This window comes from the organism of the source record quoted next, unplaced genomic scaffold (assembly GCF_019419815.1).
Source record: "Pyrus x bretschneideri cultivar Hongxiangsu unplaced genomic scaffold, Pyrus_bretschneideri_v1 Contig5, whole genome shotgun sequence".
Taxonomy (NCBI): domain Eukaryota; kingdom Viridiplantae; phylum Streptophyta; class Magnoliopsida; order Rosales; family Rosaceae; genus Pyrus; species Pyrus x bretschneideri.
In genome coordinates, this window is record NW_025999787.1 from 3,513,186 (window position 1) to 3,528,195 (window position 15,010).

The following is a 15,010-nucleotide window of genomic DNA, read 5'->3' on the forward strand; positions in this document are numbered from 1 at the left end:
CTGGTTCCGCCTTGTCGCGACAAACCCCTTAAATTGTACATTTCGGCAGCCGCCAAATCCATCGGGTGTCTCCTCGCGCAAGATAACAATGTAGGACGTGAACAAGCTATCTTTTATCTTAGCCGAAATCTGAATTCCCTAGAGCTCAATTATTCACCCGTCGAAAAACTTTGCTTAGCTTTGTTTTTCGCCGCATCCAAGCTTCGGCATTACATGCTCCCATCAGTTACGCAGGTCATTGCTCAAACAGACGTCATTCGGTACATGCTCACTCGGCCTATCGTCAAAGGTCGCATCGGGAAATGGACGCTCGCCTTATCCGAGTTCAGCCTGCAGTACGTACCCCAAAAGGCCGTCAAAGGGCAGGCTCTCGCCGACTTCTTGGCCCAACACCCCTCCCCATATGGTTTTGAAGGAGGCGATGTCGACATCGGTCTAGTCACCATACGCGATAACCATTGGACCATGCATTTCGATGGCTCCAGCACTTTGACTTCGGCGGGTGTCGGCATTGCAATTCAGTCGCCCCACCACTGCCGATGGTATTTTTCTCTCAAATTGGATTTCAGTTGCACGAATAATCAGGCCGAATATGAAGCCCTCATTATCGGCCTACACGTTTTACACGATCTACGGGCCTCTCGTGTTCTTGTCCTCGGTGATTCCGAACTTGTGATTAACCAATTGAACGGCATTTTTCGTTGCATGAGTTGTACTTTAGCACCATATCACATGGTCGCCACCTACCTGGCCGAGTCCTTCGAACGGATCACGTTTGAACACATTTCACGAATCCACAATACCGATGCCGATGAACTCGCCCAGATCGCCTCCGGAGCACAACTCATGGGGGGCAAGCTCGGCCGAATCGCGGCCACAGGCCTACAATCGTACCCGGCCTTGATCAACCGGCAAACCCTCCAGCGCACACACGTAATACGTACCAGGGTAATGTCGCTCCCATCCCTACTAGAACGAGGAGACCCCTTAGAAATATGTGCCGTTGAGGTAGAACCAGATGATTGGAGAAAAACGATGTTACGGTACCTCGATAATCCCAACGGGAAACACGACCGGAGAACGAAGGTCCTCGCCACGAATTACGTGTCGTATCAAAATGAATTATATCGCAAGGGCGATGATGGTTTACTACTATTGTGCCTCGACCCAGACGAGGCTGCCCAAGCAATGGCCGAGGTACACGAAGGAATCTGCGGAGCACACCAGTCTGGACGAAAGATGCGTTGGTTGCTTCGACGACACGGTTACTTTTGGCCCAATATATTAAAGGATTGCATCGAATATGCACGGAGATGTGTTCCATGCCAAATTCATGGACACGTACAGAGAGCCCCGGCCGAATTGCTACATTCGGTCACTAAACCATGGCCGTTCAGAGGTTGGGCAATGGACGTGATTGGCAAAATCACGCCATCATCGGGGGCAGCGAAACACGCGTGGATTATGGTAGCAACCGACTATTTCACTAAGTGGGTCGAGGCAAGATCATACGCCGAATTAACGGCCAAGGAGGTATGCAATTTCGTAGAGGAAAATATTGTGACCAGATTCGGCGTGCCAGAAACGATCATAACTGATAATGGCACTATATTCACGGCCGATAGGTTTAAGGAATACGCGGCAAGTTTGAACATCCGACTCGAGCAATCTACGCCGTACTACCCACAGGCAAACGGGCAGGCCGAGGCAAGCAATAAAGTGTTGATCGGCATCCTTGAAAAAATGGTAAAAGAGAAACCTGGTTTGTGGCACTTGAAGTTAAATGAAGCGTTATGGGCATACCGAACTTCACCCCGGTCGGCTACTGGAACCACCCCTTACGCGTTAACTTATGGACACGACGCCATGTTACCGGTCGAGTTGAGTATAAGTTCGTTACGAGTAATCGAGCAGAGTGATTTGTTCAGTGGTGAATATTGTCAAGCGATGCGGCAAGAATTAGAAGATTTAGAAGAAAGTCGAATCGACGCGGGTAACTTGTTGATAGCGCAAAAGAAAATTGCCGAACGAGCGTATAACCAGCGTGTAAGACAAAAAACGTTCGGCGAAGGAGAATTGGTTTGGCAAACTGTGTTGCCTGTTGGGATTAAAGACCCAAGATTTGGGAAGTGGTCGCCGAATTGGGAAGGGCCATTCGTCGTTCACAAAGTCCTCGGCAAGGGGGCATATCATCTCAGAGATCGGACGGGTTCAGTTCACAAATTACCGATTAATGGAAAGTTTTTAAAGAAGTACTATCCAATTACTTGGGAAATGCAAGAGTAAGACCATTGTATTGATAGCAAAACGACCATTGTATTGATAGCAAAAAGATTATTACAACAAATACAAATACAATGATAGGTTCCTAAGGGGTCGAAGGGAGGAAAGTCTCGAGGGCAGCTTTCAGCTCCAGCCACTTCGCTTCGCTCAAAATTATCTCAGCCTGCCGTGTCTTCTTGTTGCATTGCAGCTGCTGGATACGCCGTGCACCGGCAGCGAAGGCCGTCAGCTGAGCCTTGTTAGCCTCAAAGTCCTTCTCGAGCTCGGAAGCAGCAGCCGACCTTTCTTGTCGAAGGTCAGAAATTTGACGCTCGAGGTCAGAGATCTGGCGATCAAACTTGGTCAGCTTCGCTTTCCTTGCTTTGATTGCCTCTAACTCCACTCGGCCAGCCTCCTGCGCGACCTTGGCCACCTTCAGGTCATCCTCGGCTTGTAGTGCTCGCTCGAAGATAAGAAAATGGTGCCGAGTCCGCTCCAGGAGATCGGTGAGGAAAGAGATGCCCTCCGGGCTCAGGTGACCACCACTGGCGAGGTCGTTAAGACACTCTCCAACAGAGTCAAGACCCTGGCATCGGAGAGCTTGGGAGGCAGTGAGAGAAAGGACTTCGCGCAGCTTCACGAAGACTTCGGCCTCGGGCATGGCTCCTGCTGGTTCGGCAGGAGCAGCGGAGGAGCCGGCCTCACCGGTCGTGCTCTGGAGTAGAGCGTCAAGCTCCAACTCCCACGATGGCTGCACATAAGAGGAAATTTTTGTGAAGAATAGTAAAAACATCGTGGTATAGTACATCAAAAGAAAGAGGATTATTTTAGACCTGCCGAGAAGAGACTTCGGCCATGCCCTCTGGGTCATTGCTCGAACCCAGGGAACTTAATGGCCGAGCCCAGTACCTCAGACTGCTTGTCAATTCACGCGGCCGATGGAGGTCATCTACATTGGATGGCCACGACGGTGGCCAAGAAATATAGACAACGCTCGTCGGCGCATAAAATTGTCGGTGAAATGACCGTTCGGGCACCTGACATTTAATAGTCTTTTAAGAACATGTCATGGGAAAATTAATACAAAAAGTGAAGACTTACATAGGCCGAGGAGACTTCCTGCGGAGGAATGGGGAGGTTTTCGTCCTGCGGGTGGATCGGCGACTCGGCCGTGGCCTCAGGGTCGGCCATGGGTTTCTTGCCGCGATCCGCCGCAGGAGGAGTCGGTCGAGCAGTCGCCTCCACAACCAGAGGAGGATGAACGGGAGGAGAGTTGACTGGTCGGCGACGACGTGCCAAGGGGACCTCTTCGCTCTCGCTCTCGACATCCTGAACAAAAAGAAACTTGTGTCATGACCGAAAACCTAAAGGAACGAGGAGAGAAGTAGAATCATACCTCCAGAATGACCGTTGGAGAAGAGGGTCCCTCGACAGGTGCTGCCGACTTCCCCGCGGCAGACGCCACGACCGGCTCCGAGGCTGGAGCTGGTGCGCCGATTGGGACAGCCGTGGCCTCAGGAGAAGAGACGGCTGGTGGAGTCGGGGCATCCGGCAAAGGAGGAGAGCCGGCAGGAGCAGCCGTCCTTGTAGTATCACTAGGGACGACATGAATTTCCCGGTCGTCCTTCTTCGCCAATTTCTTGACGCGTTTAGAAGGGCGAGGGGCATCAACCTCCGGCTCGGCCGCTTGGTGGGGGCGTTTGGCCGGAACTGCCCGCTCGGTGGCGATGGGCTTCTGCACCTTCTTCGCCTTCGCCACCGCGGCGACCACCTCTACCTTCCTCGGCGCACGACTCCCTGAAGGGCAAGGTGATTAGTAACAAGTATCAAGTTAAAGAAAAAAAAAAGAGGAAAAAAGGGGCGAAAAAACTACCTTGGGCCGGCTCCTTAGGTTGAGCCGAGCACGTCGACCGAGGATGGTCGCCGAAGATCTTCTCCACCAGATCTTCGGCTGGGGCGCCGAAGAAGTCGCCAGTGTACTCCTCCCACCAGTCCCCGAAGGTGTCGGTTCCCAAAGATTCAGGAACCGCCGGCCGAATCCGGAACTTCCGGCACTTCTCTTGGAACTCCTGGTCGGACGTCTTGCACTCCCTCTCAGAGGAGCCGGTAAGACGTCCCCGACTCAGGAGTGACCGAGAAGCGAGCAGGGGGACTGGGCTGCCCTGGAGATAGCCGAGCTGCCGGGCGACAAAATTGGGGTGGTAGACCTCCCAGCCCGCTCGGCGGGCATCGCAACCCAATGGAAGGTCACGAGCCACAATAAACGACCCCCATCGCTGACGAATATCCGCATCCTCAGACGCGGCCCACGTTGCCGTAGGAAGCCTGAGCGAGGAAGGGTACTCCTGGCGCCAGCACACCAGGAACTCGTCATCCGAGAGGACGTCGAGGCTGAGGAAGTGTTTGAAGACCTCGTCGGCTCGGTGAGGAGGCGCCGGTCGAGAGGCCAGTTGAAGGCCAAGGGCGGCCGTTCGGTCGAAGGCAGGAACCTCCGGTCGAAGGGTGGAAAAGTAGACCTGCAGCCAGAATTGGAACACCCAAAGGGGTCCGTTCTGGTGAGGGTCAATCTTGCCAATGGTCGCCTCTGCCAGGCAACGGTAGAGGTTGGCGAGTATGGCTGGATTGAGCGCCAGCAAGCGACCATTGGCCAGTGTCTGGGCCACCGGCATGTTCTCCACCAGGCACTTGTTCGACCTGGTACAACAGATGAATTTGTTGTACCAGTAGAAGAGGAAGGCCTCGTGCTCTCCCTTCCTCAGGCCCTCCTCGCCTCGACAGGCGAAATGCAGGATGAGGGTGTTGTAGTTGAAGAAGTTCTTGTGGAGTTTTTGAACTTCTTCCCTTGAGGGCTCCCGATCGCCCCGGCTCAGTGTTTCGACGGCCCTTTCGTCGAATAGCGCCTTCAGGTCGAGAGGAGAAGGGTATCCAGAAAGGGCGGCGTCAATGGGAAGGCCGGTCGGGGAAGTCCCAAGGATGGCCGAGACGTCGAGGATGGTGGGGCCGAGGGGGCCGAAAGGCAAGACCATGGTGTTGGTGGCCGAACACCATAGACTCAGGGCCGCCAGGAGCAGCTCCTTATCCATGGCAATCTCCATGGTTGACAGCATAATGGCATCATAGATGCCAAGAGCCTTCCACTCCTCGGAGAAGAATGCGCTCATCCGGTCGACCCAGGCGGCCCAAGCCGTGGTGGTCGAAGGCCAGGCTCCCTGAGGCCGCGCCAGAGTCCACTTTGACCAGTCAAACCCCTGCAGCAGGGGTGTTAGACACTGCTCCTTGAGCAGGTCAGTAACGGACGACGGCACTGCGTCTCTGAAGAGGGGACCCAGAATCTGATGGGTGGTGGCCATGTCCTCTTCAAATCGCAGCGTCTTGACGGTGCTCCGATCAATGAAGTCTTTGCACTTGTTGATCTCCTCGGAAATTTCGCGATAAAGGAAGCCATTAGAGTAATCTGGAAGAACTGGAAAGATTGCAGAAAGGAAAACTAGAGGGTTTGGTCTGAACGAGCAAGGATGATTAAAATTTGAGAGTTTGGGATTTCTGAAAGCGTAAGATACGAATAGAGTAAAGTGTGGGTATTTATAGGCTTTTCAGATTGAAGATCAAACGCCTGAATTTCGAAAGGGATTGGAATTTGAAAAAGCGTTAGTTCAAATTAGGGGGAAATGTAACCGGGAAAGCCTGCAATCATTTCGGATATTTTGGGATCCTGCGAAAATGGGATCGAGGAGTCGAAAATCCAGGACGCACGATGGCGTGCGGCGACAGGTTCAATGTATTAATAAGGATAAGACGGTTCAATTAGTGCATGGTTTCGAGGCCCCTGATTGAAGCTTTTAAGAGCGGCGGAAGATTGACACGTGGCCACGCGTCGGGGGCAACAAGGAAGGTGCAATCATGTCTCATAAATATGCAGGAATAATGGTCATTAATGAAGTAAGGTCCAAAAAAGCAATAAATGTTTTCGCTTCTTCAAGGCCGAGGCTCGACCAAGAGTTAACAGTCGGCGACCTTAGAAGCGAGGGGGCAATGTTTGGGCCCAAAATATTATTGGGCCGAGCAGCAGGATGCGATGGGCCCAATGTAATGACAAATACTATGGGCCGAATAATGAAACTTGGGCCAAGTGGCAAGGTCGGCCAGATCCTATCCTAAGTAGTCCAGATGAATAGGAAAGGTCGAGGAAATCCTGGTGTGACCAGGATTCTCGACCAACGAGGAATAAAACCCCAAAAGGGAGGAAAATTCAGAATCCCAGTAGGAGTTGGATTATCCGAGTCAGAGGTAAAATGGGACAAGGACTCCCAATCTGAATCAGAACGCGAATTGATCTCAAGGGATGGGGTGCTATAAATACAAGAAATCACGGAATAGAAAAAACCCTTCAACATCAGCATACAATTGCCCTGCGCAAAACCTTTCAAACACCTTGAGATTTTTCCTTTTCTTTTCCTGCCGACACACCTTCAGTTTGGATAAACAGCACTGTGGAAGCAACCGGTGAGCACCTTCAGTTTGGATAAACAGCACTGCTGCCGCAGAATCAGCCGACCGAGAAACACCTTCAGTTTGGATAAACAGCATTGCGTCGAGGTCGACCGATTATCTATCTAAGTCTCGGCCGAGAAGGGTTTTCGAACCTTTGTTGGTAGAGGTCATCTGACTAAGCCTTTTCGGCGTAGTTGGGTGTTACGAGTTGCATTGCTCGGTGTATTGGACGCCGAGTAAGTTTATGATTGGATACTCGCAAGTAAGTTTCAGGGTTCGGCATTCCAACGGCCGAACTACGTTTACCATCAAGACATACATCACATTCGAGTACCTGTGCCAATATAGTTTGGTCTCGATTCGGCGTGCTTATACTCTTACGAATATAATCACAGTGACCGAATCAGGGTCCGACGATTTGTGAACTTCGTAGAATTAGTAGCCTTGTCTTCAGGCTATAGAACCCAGAGGCCGAGAGCGTTCCTTCCTCGGTCGCAATCGCAAGATACAGAAGTCAATAGCGCACCCAACGCGACATCACATTTTACTCCTCGGCCGAGCTCGGCCGACGAGTTGGCACGCCCCGCATTCAACCGAAGGATGTAGTTAGCTCATTAGTTACTCGGCCTGCGCGCCACGTAGGTTTTGTAATTTTTGTAGTCAACACAATCCCATGGTATTCGGGAGGTCTCGCTATAAGACCTCCTAGTGAAGGAGATAGTCCATGCGAGTCCCGCTTTATCCCATTAAACTTAGTCCATGTAAGTAACAAACATAGGACTACACACACCCTTAGTGAAGCCAACAAACAAGCCCTTAGAGTGAATAGGCCTCGTAAGGGTTGTTAAAGATGAATTCCTTGCAATACAAGAAAAGTTTCGGAAGAAATTCATGATTATATAACGCACGTCATTATGTTACGTTGACGTTGAAGCTCTAATTAGACTATGATTGCTTGTGATTGAAGAAAAGTTTAATTATGGGTTAAACTTAAGCATTAATCCGAGAGCAATGCAAGGAAGAAATAATAAAGGTAAGTGAAAATGTTAAGAACACATAAGCATTTAGGGTCAGTTCAAGTGATGGAGGAGGATGAGTGTTGATAATGACTGGCCTCAAATTTGGTAAGAGAATTGTTATTGGCAGTTCAAAATTTTCATTTTGCACTTTTTACAAGTGTTTTTCTAGAAGAAGAAAATAACACGTGCTATGGGCTTCTGTCACGAAACGCTTACATTTTTATTCGAAATTTCATTATATTTTGAGGTATTTTCAAACAGAACCTTCATTATTCATGATACTTCAAGTTTAAGTTGTGGATTTATTTATGGTAATAACATAAATAAATTTTCATAGATGACCACTGTTTTGTACAACTAAATTTTGTATATTTTCTTTGCATTGGGACTTACAATAGACTGCTCCAATTGTTGAACTGGTACAATATATAGTTTTCACTCGTGTGTTCCGTGTTCAAAACTGTCCCTCTCCCCTTCTCTAAATTACTGTAACAGTTTTGAATCATTGCCCTCCCTTTAATAATAATAAAATTTGTCCCATTAAAAATCCTAATATCTCTTTTGGAAAAATTGAAACTCTTCTTAGTTTTATTTCTTTTCTTTTTGTTGGTCTAAAAATATACTTATCATGTGTGATACACATACACTGGACCACCTCCAACTCTTGGGGATAAAGCTTAAAAATTTAAGCCAAAAAATTTTAAGCCATAAATCAGAAACTGTTTTTTTCCTCCAACCCTTATGGCTTAAAATTTTAATCATTAAATAATGATTTTAGCCTTTTTTTTTTTAGGTACCTTTTTTAAAAATAAAATTTAGGTTGGTTATCCTAATTTATTTTATGAACATTTTAATCTAAAAATATTTAAAGTCCGACAAGCAATTAAAAATCAAACAAATCCACAGGTATTTATAAAGTTTTAAATTAAATTTGATTTAAATAATTTTAGACATTAGATTTAATTTTGGACCGTCAAATTATTTTTTTACGATTAAATTTAATCTCATTTAATCATAGCCGTTAGATTATAAGTAAAAAACAAAAAAGAGTTTGCAATATGACAGTTTGAGGGTTCAGAATAATTTAAGCCGGACTCAAATTCCTGGGGAAATATAGCCTAGAAATATATTTTCTCCCTATGGCTTATTTAGCCCAACGGTTGGAGATGGTTTGGAGGGTTTTAAAGCTTATATTTTAAGCTTTATTCCATGGGTTAAGGATGGTCTTAAAATGTGTAAAAAGGAATCTATATAACCGACATGCACCATTCAAGCATTTAAGCACATATGCCTTTCTTCCGTGTGGTGAGTCAGACTCCCCTGGAGCCCAGTTGATTGGGTAGGGCTAGAGTGGTTTGGGGAGCTTGGGGGATTGGATAGCCTAATTGCTCAAGCAATTTTTCTTGGGGTGAAGTGGCTCTAAGTATATGCGATTTTTATTTGATCCTTTTCGTGGGTGCAAAAACAACTCTTGTATATTTGATAGTTAATACATATAGTTTGTAGGTAATTACATGCATTTGTGAAGTATACAAGAATGAAACTCTTGATTGTTTTCCTCTTAGGAACACAAAGTATACAGGGATGACATCCAAATTTCCAAATTAAGTATTAAGGGAACAGTAGTGAGACAATGAGCAGGCAATGTAAGGTAGATATTCTTGGCGTAACAGATAAACGTGATTAATTAGTCGTGTGAGGCACGTAAAGTACTACTGTATATGTGATGCTGCTAGTGCTACTACTGTTGCTGTTTTCGTTTCTCATAAAGCACAAAGGAAGGTGCATGGTGTACCAAAATTAAGATATTCTTCTTCTTTGTGCCAATCTGTACTCGGACTAATTGAGAAGGATTTAGATAAAAAAATGGAATATTTGAAGAGTATAACGCCATAGTCCAATGGATGTAATTAGTTTGCAGTAATCTCATCTTTAATTTATGTACTTACTCCACATACTAAATAGTAAATACAATGCGTTGGCTCAACTCATATATCAGAAAATAAATAGGACTGAAAAATGTGGCTGCATACTTTTTCTTTAATCCGATTAGGTTTATTGTTGGGGGTTTTGTTCTTTCCTAATTAAGGGCAACATTCAATCAAATTAGACTGAATAGTTTGCCAGAGTTGTAACCCTAGTAAAATATGTCCATATTTGCATTAATATTCTCACGTGATTTGCTGCTTATAACCCCAAAGATCGATATTGGAGCATATATTTGGGTCCCGATTGATATGTGAAGCCAGAGACATTAATCGATCACATGGCTTATCTCATAACTCGACCACTCAACCGAGATGAAATTTGTTTAGTGGGAGTTCTAGCTCAAGTGGTAGAATATAAATGTATTCTCTTACATATGCTAGCTAAGTGCTTGATTCCACCACTGAAGAAAAAGAACAGAAAATTTTCATTCGGGGATGACATATATTCATTTTATATTTTGAGATTTACTATGTCAAAATTTTTAAGCAGCCACCAAATCTGCATCAACACTGATAACAGATTTATGTAAATTATCGAAATGGATAAGACCATAAAGCATTTAGGTTCCAGAATTTCTCAATCTAGTTGTTCAATGTTTACTTATACTTTCAGGAATAGGAATCGCATGAGATAATTGATTATGCGGGAATAATACCTAAATTATTTAGGTATGACAAAAATCCCTGGTAATGAAATTTATTGTTTTTATTCCATGTGTGTTATAGTAAACGAGGGATATGTCAATAATGTAAATGATACTCATACATTGTATTATCATTCATGGTAAATAAACATAAATTTGGAAAAAAGTTTGACGTTTAGTTTTGCATTTTTTTTAAATCATCAAAAATAGTTTCAAGATTAATTGTATCTCATGTCAAAATTAATGGAAATTTTATTTAAACCCATGTAACCTCTTTCTACACCCAACTTAAATTTTAAATGTTAATTGTCTGTTTTATCATCTTCCATAATTACCATCAAGAACAAGATGAAATTAATAATAAAACTACAATTTATCAATAAACCCACACATTATAATTAAACGTTACCAGCACTCCTTGTTTATCCTACTTTCATTCCGTCTAAAACCCTAATAACTCTTATTCATAAAAACAAGTTTTTTTTTTATTGATGGCTAAAACCGTATTTCCAGCAAGGATGGAGGAGTTGTATGAACCAACATCTCACTCTCAAACCATTCGAATTAAATAAACAACATATAAAACAAGCAAAAGCCTTGAAGAAGTACCTAAGTTACATGCCACATCTTTTATGTCAATTGTCAACAACCTTCTATAATCATGGTTGGGTGATGTGCTCTGGACTCAAATCTTCAAGGGGTCCCCTCAAAATAAAAGGACCTGCATGAAAACTAGGAGAGAATTTATAGTCAACACGAATTGAAGTTCAGCACTGTGTTCAACATTGTCGGTCATGAACGCTCTATAGCTTCGTGAAAATTTTCCTCCTCTTTCTTGGCTCAGATACTGCAATTGCATCTGCGAGCAGGTACATAGGGCCTAGAAGATTTTTGACTTTCGAATTTCTTTGAAAACAAAACTACTTAGTTTGAAATTTTGTTTTATAAATGGGTGTAAAGAGAAATAAACATTTTGAATTGGGTATGGGAGGACATTTTAGGTAATAAATTTAGGTTTAAAGAGAGATTAATTCTTTAATTAAAAATAATATGGGTGTAGAGAGTAAGTTGGGTATAGAAAGAGGTTACATGGGTTCAAATAAAATTTCCCCAAAATTAAATATCGGATTAGTTTTGGTTGAAGTAAAAAATTTCAGTTATACCTTACACCCCCTAACCATGTGGATTGCTTGTCATTGTGAAAGTCATTAATCCTTTGTCATTTTGAAGGCATCAACAACCAGTGATGATGACCGATCCATAGATTTCTGAAAAGGTGCCATAATCTGTACGCCAACATTACACATTACATATAGTTTGAGTGGTCAAAGAAAGCTCCCTCAAAAGAAAAAAAAAAAAGGAATAAAACTATAGCATATGGCGCACATTTATCCGATCGAATTTATATTTGGTGATTGCAACTTGTTGGCCACGTTGTTTGAAGTTGGAGAAAAGTGTTGGGGGTGGGAGGGTCATAATAATCCAATTCAGTAGTTTAGTCAATTGAGTAATAATGTGGTATTCTTTACAATGAAGGTGATGAAGTATTGTGGGGGACTTGATACGCACTCCACTTTTTTTAACAGTTGAGATGTCACTGAGGGAGTGTGAGAAGCTTGTGACTTGTGAGCCACTCATAAGTGAGAGCAAAGCCTTTTCACTTGCAACCAAGCACGTCCTTCTAAAAAATATCACAAAGTCGATGATATTTTGGTGGGTAGTGTACACCATGCTTGGACATTGACAGACTAAGCAGACCATATGAACTAATTAGTGTTAAATTTCGTTTACTCAATTTTTTATGGTGGGTAAGATAAGTGCATAATTTACTAACTACGTATCTTACCAAAAAAGATAAACCCCACTTTTCTAAATATCTTGCACATGAACTTCACTTTTGTAGAGGTCGATGTAGATGTAATGTAAATAACAGAAATGATAAATTATATTGTTGATGTTAGTTTGATATACATTACTGATACATTTTTTGACAGCTAATTAATTGAACTTTTGGGATATAATTAGTGAGTGTTTACCATGTAGCAGAGTTTTACTTGCAAATAACTCCAACCTCCTTGATCTCTGTACATTGTAAATTATTTTCGTACAAAATGAGGATTTTATTTGTTTTGAGTGCATACGTGCATGTATCGAGTCGATATGTTATTTTATTATACTGTTAATTTTACACCATACGTTAATATAAAAACTCACCTTTTTTATTTGTTCACCTTTTCTTTTAATTACTTGACGAACCTTAATTATAGTCCAAACTTAAATCTAATTTGTCCAACAGTGCTAGAAGAATCCATCCCCACTATTTATGACATAACTATATTTTAAAAATCATCAATAGTTGGGCAATGATTCTTGGCACAGAAAGATTTATGTGGTCAGTTCACCGAGCACGTAATGCACGAGGGGCCAATGCAAAATGCATGCAGCCATTAGTTTGGTGCTGTTGTTATTGGATGGTGGTTGTGTGGCGGTGGTGGAGGAAAGCAAAGCATGCATATTTTATCCTTCCAGTAAGACTGAACGAGGAGGGCATAATTCAATCCAAGCCGCAGAGGCGATGTTAGTGGAGGTCTGCTTGGAGAAGATAATACAATGGATATAGAATTTATTCACTCTGACTCTGTACGTATAATTTCGGTTCTGAACTTTTACCTACTTTGCAAGTTCCACACCAAACAAAAATTACGTGGGCATGAGAAAAAGATAAAATAAAAAAAAAAGGATGACCTTTATTTTACATCCGTATGATCAGTTCATGTATTTATGTTTTAGGTAATTGGCGTAAGTAGGTAGTAATGTCGTAGCCAGTTTAGAAGTCAAAATTTCCAAATCATTATTCTCAACATCTATTTAAAATTGGATTTTAACTCCTCTTAACTTAATGGTTTAAAATTTCTTTTAAGATAGCTTCAGGATTTGATTTTTTACAACCGACAAAAGTTCAAAGATGAAAGAAAGTGGAATGAATAATTTTTTTTTTTGTATATATAGGGGTGGGTTCGGTTTTATTCAGTTTGATTTTTTTTTTTTGTCAAAACTGAAAATCAAATCGAAATTACTATTTGGTTAGGTTTGATTTTTGCAATATATATTTCGGTTCGGTTTAAATTTTAGCTCAATTTTTTTCAATTCCATTCGGTTTTGATTTTTTCAAATTGGTTTTCTCTTTAACTAGAAATTGGAGAGAAAATGAAGAATATAAATATAGGGAATAAGACTTTCAGCATATTTAGGCCTAAAGTTGGGTTTACCTAGAGCTCGTTTGGAAGTACTTTTAAAATGATTGAAAACGTTTCTGGTGAAAATGTTGTTGGAACCGATTTTTAGTAAAAATGCAAGTGAATCTTCAAAAAACACTTAAAGTGCTTCCTATAAGAAGCACATAACTTTGCAAGAAGCACTTTAAATACTTTTAGAATCCAAAAAGATTTTCGCTAAAAGCATTTTCGGTCATTTTAATAACACTTCCAAATGAGCCCCTAGTCTTGGACTGGAATTAGGCTAATAATTGACTTGAAATTAGGCTTAAAAATGAATACTCAACATAAACAAATAAGTATTAATTTAGTTCTCATTCAGTTTGGATTGGTTTTTGAACCATCAAAATAGAAATTGAACTAATATTTTTCGGGTTTTTAGTTTCAGTTCGGTTTTCAACCAATTTGGTTTTTTTCAATTCAATTCGGTTTTCGGTCCCTGTTTTTCGTTTTTCAATTTTCTGATCCCACCACCAGCTTCAATGCTATGTAGCACTCAGTGTTACGCGTGTTTTAGCCATTAAGTGCTACATAAAAAATTCCAATTGTTCAGTTATTTTGAATAGCAGTTGTTTGACACTTAGTACTACTGTCTGGTGGTATATCTCTTCGCTTAGAAGTGAGAGATCTTAAGTTGAATCTCTTGGATGATGAATTCGATACCAAATTAGGATGCCTATTGTGTGGTTTAGCCAAACTCCCCCTCTCCTATGTACTAAAAAAAAGTTGTTATTCATTTTTTGTACCATTAAGTGCTAAATATTGCTGAAAAAAATTCCAAAACAATGAGTAAAAGTTTTGATGCCTTGGTAGCCAAGTAAATATTCAAAGTGTCTGGATGCAAATGTTACAAGCTAAACAAGTTTTTTTTTAGGAGTTGGCTCACATTGCTAGGAAAATTTAAGAGTTCAAATACGACTGGTAAAACAAAATATTAGGTAGGAATTGCATTATTAATTTTTTAATTTTTTTCTAGAAAACGAAAAAAGAGAAGAAAAGCAATAGAGATACGTAATGCAAGCAACCACTAACAAATTATTTTGAATACATCCCAACGTCACGAAACATGACTAGCTGTAGCATTACAATCTTTGACTACACACCAGCCACAACCCTAACAACAGCTCAACGGTGCCAAAAGCAATCTGCCGAATCAGATCTCCCTCTCTGTGGACTCTCTTTCTGGTTGAATAATTAGTGGCACTAGTAATAGTGATGGCGTAATTTAGGACTACTCCATTCAAAAGTCGTGGTGTTTGATGGAAGTTATAATTACTTGCATTCCTCCGCATAAGGTTCTCTCACTTTAAAAAATGAGATCATTCTCTCAC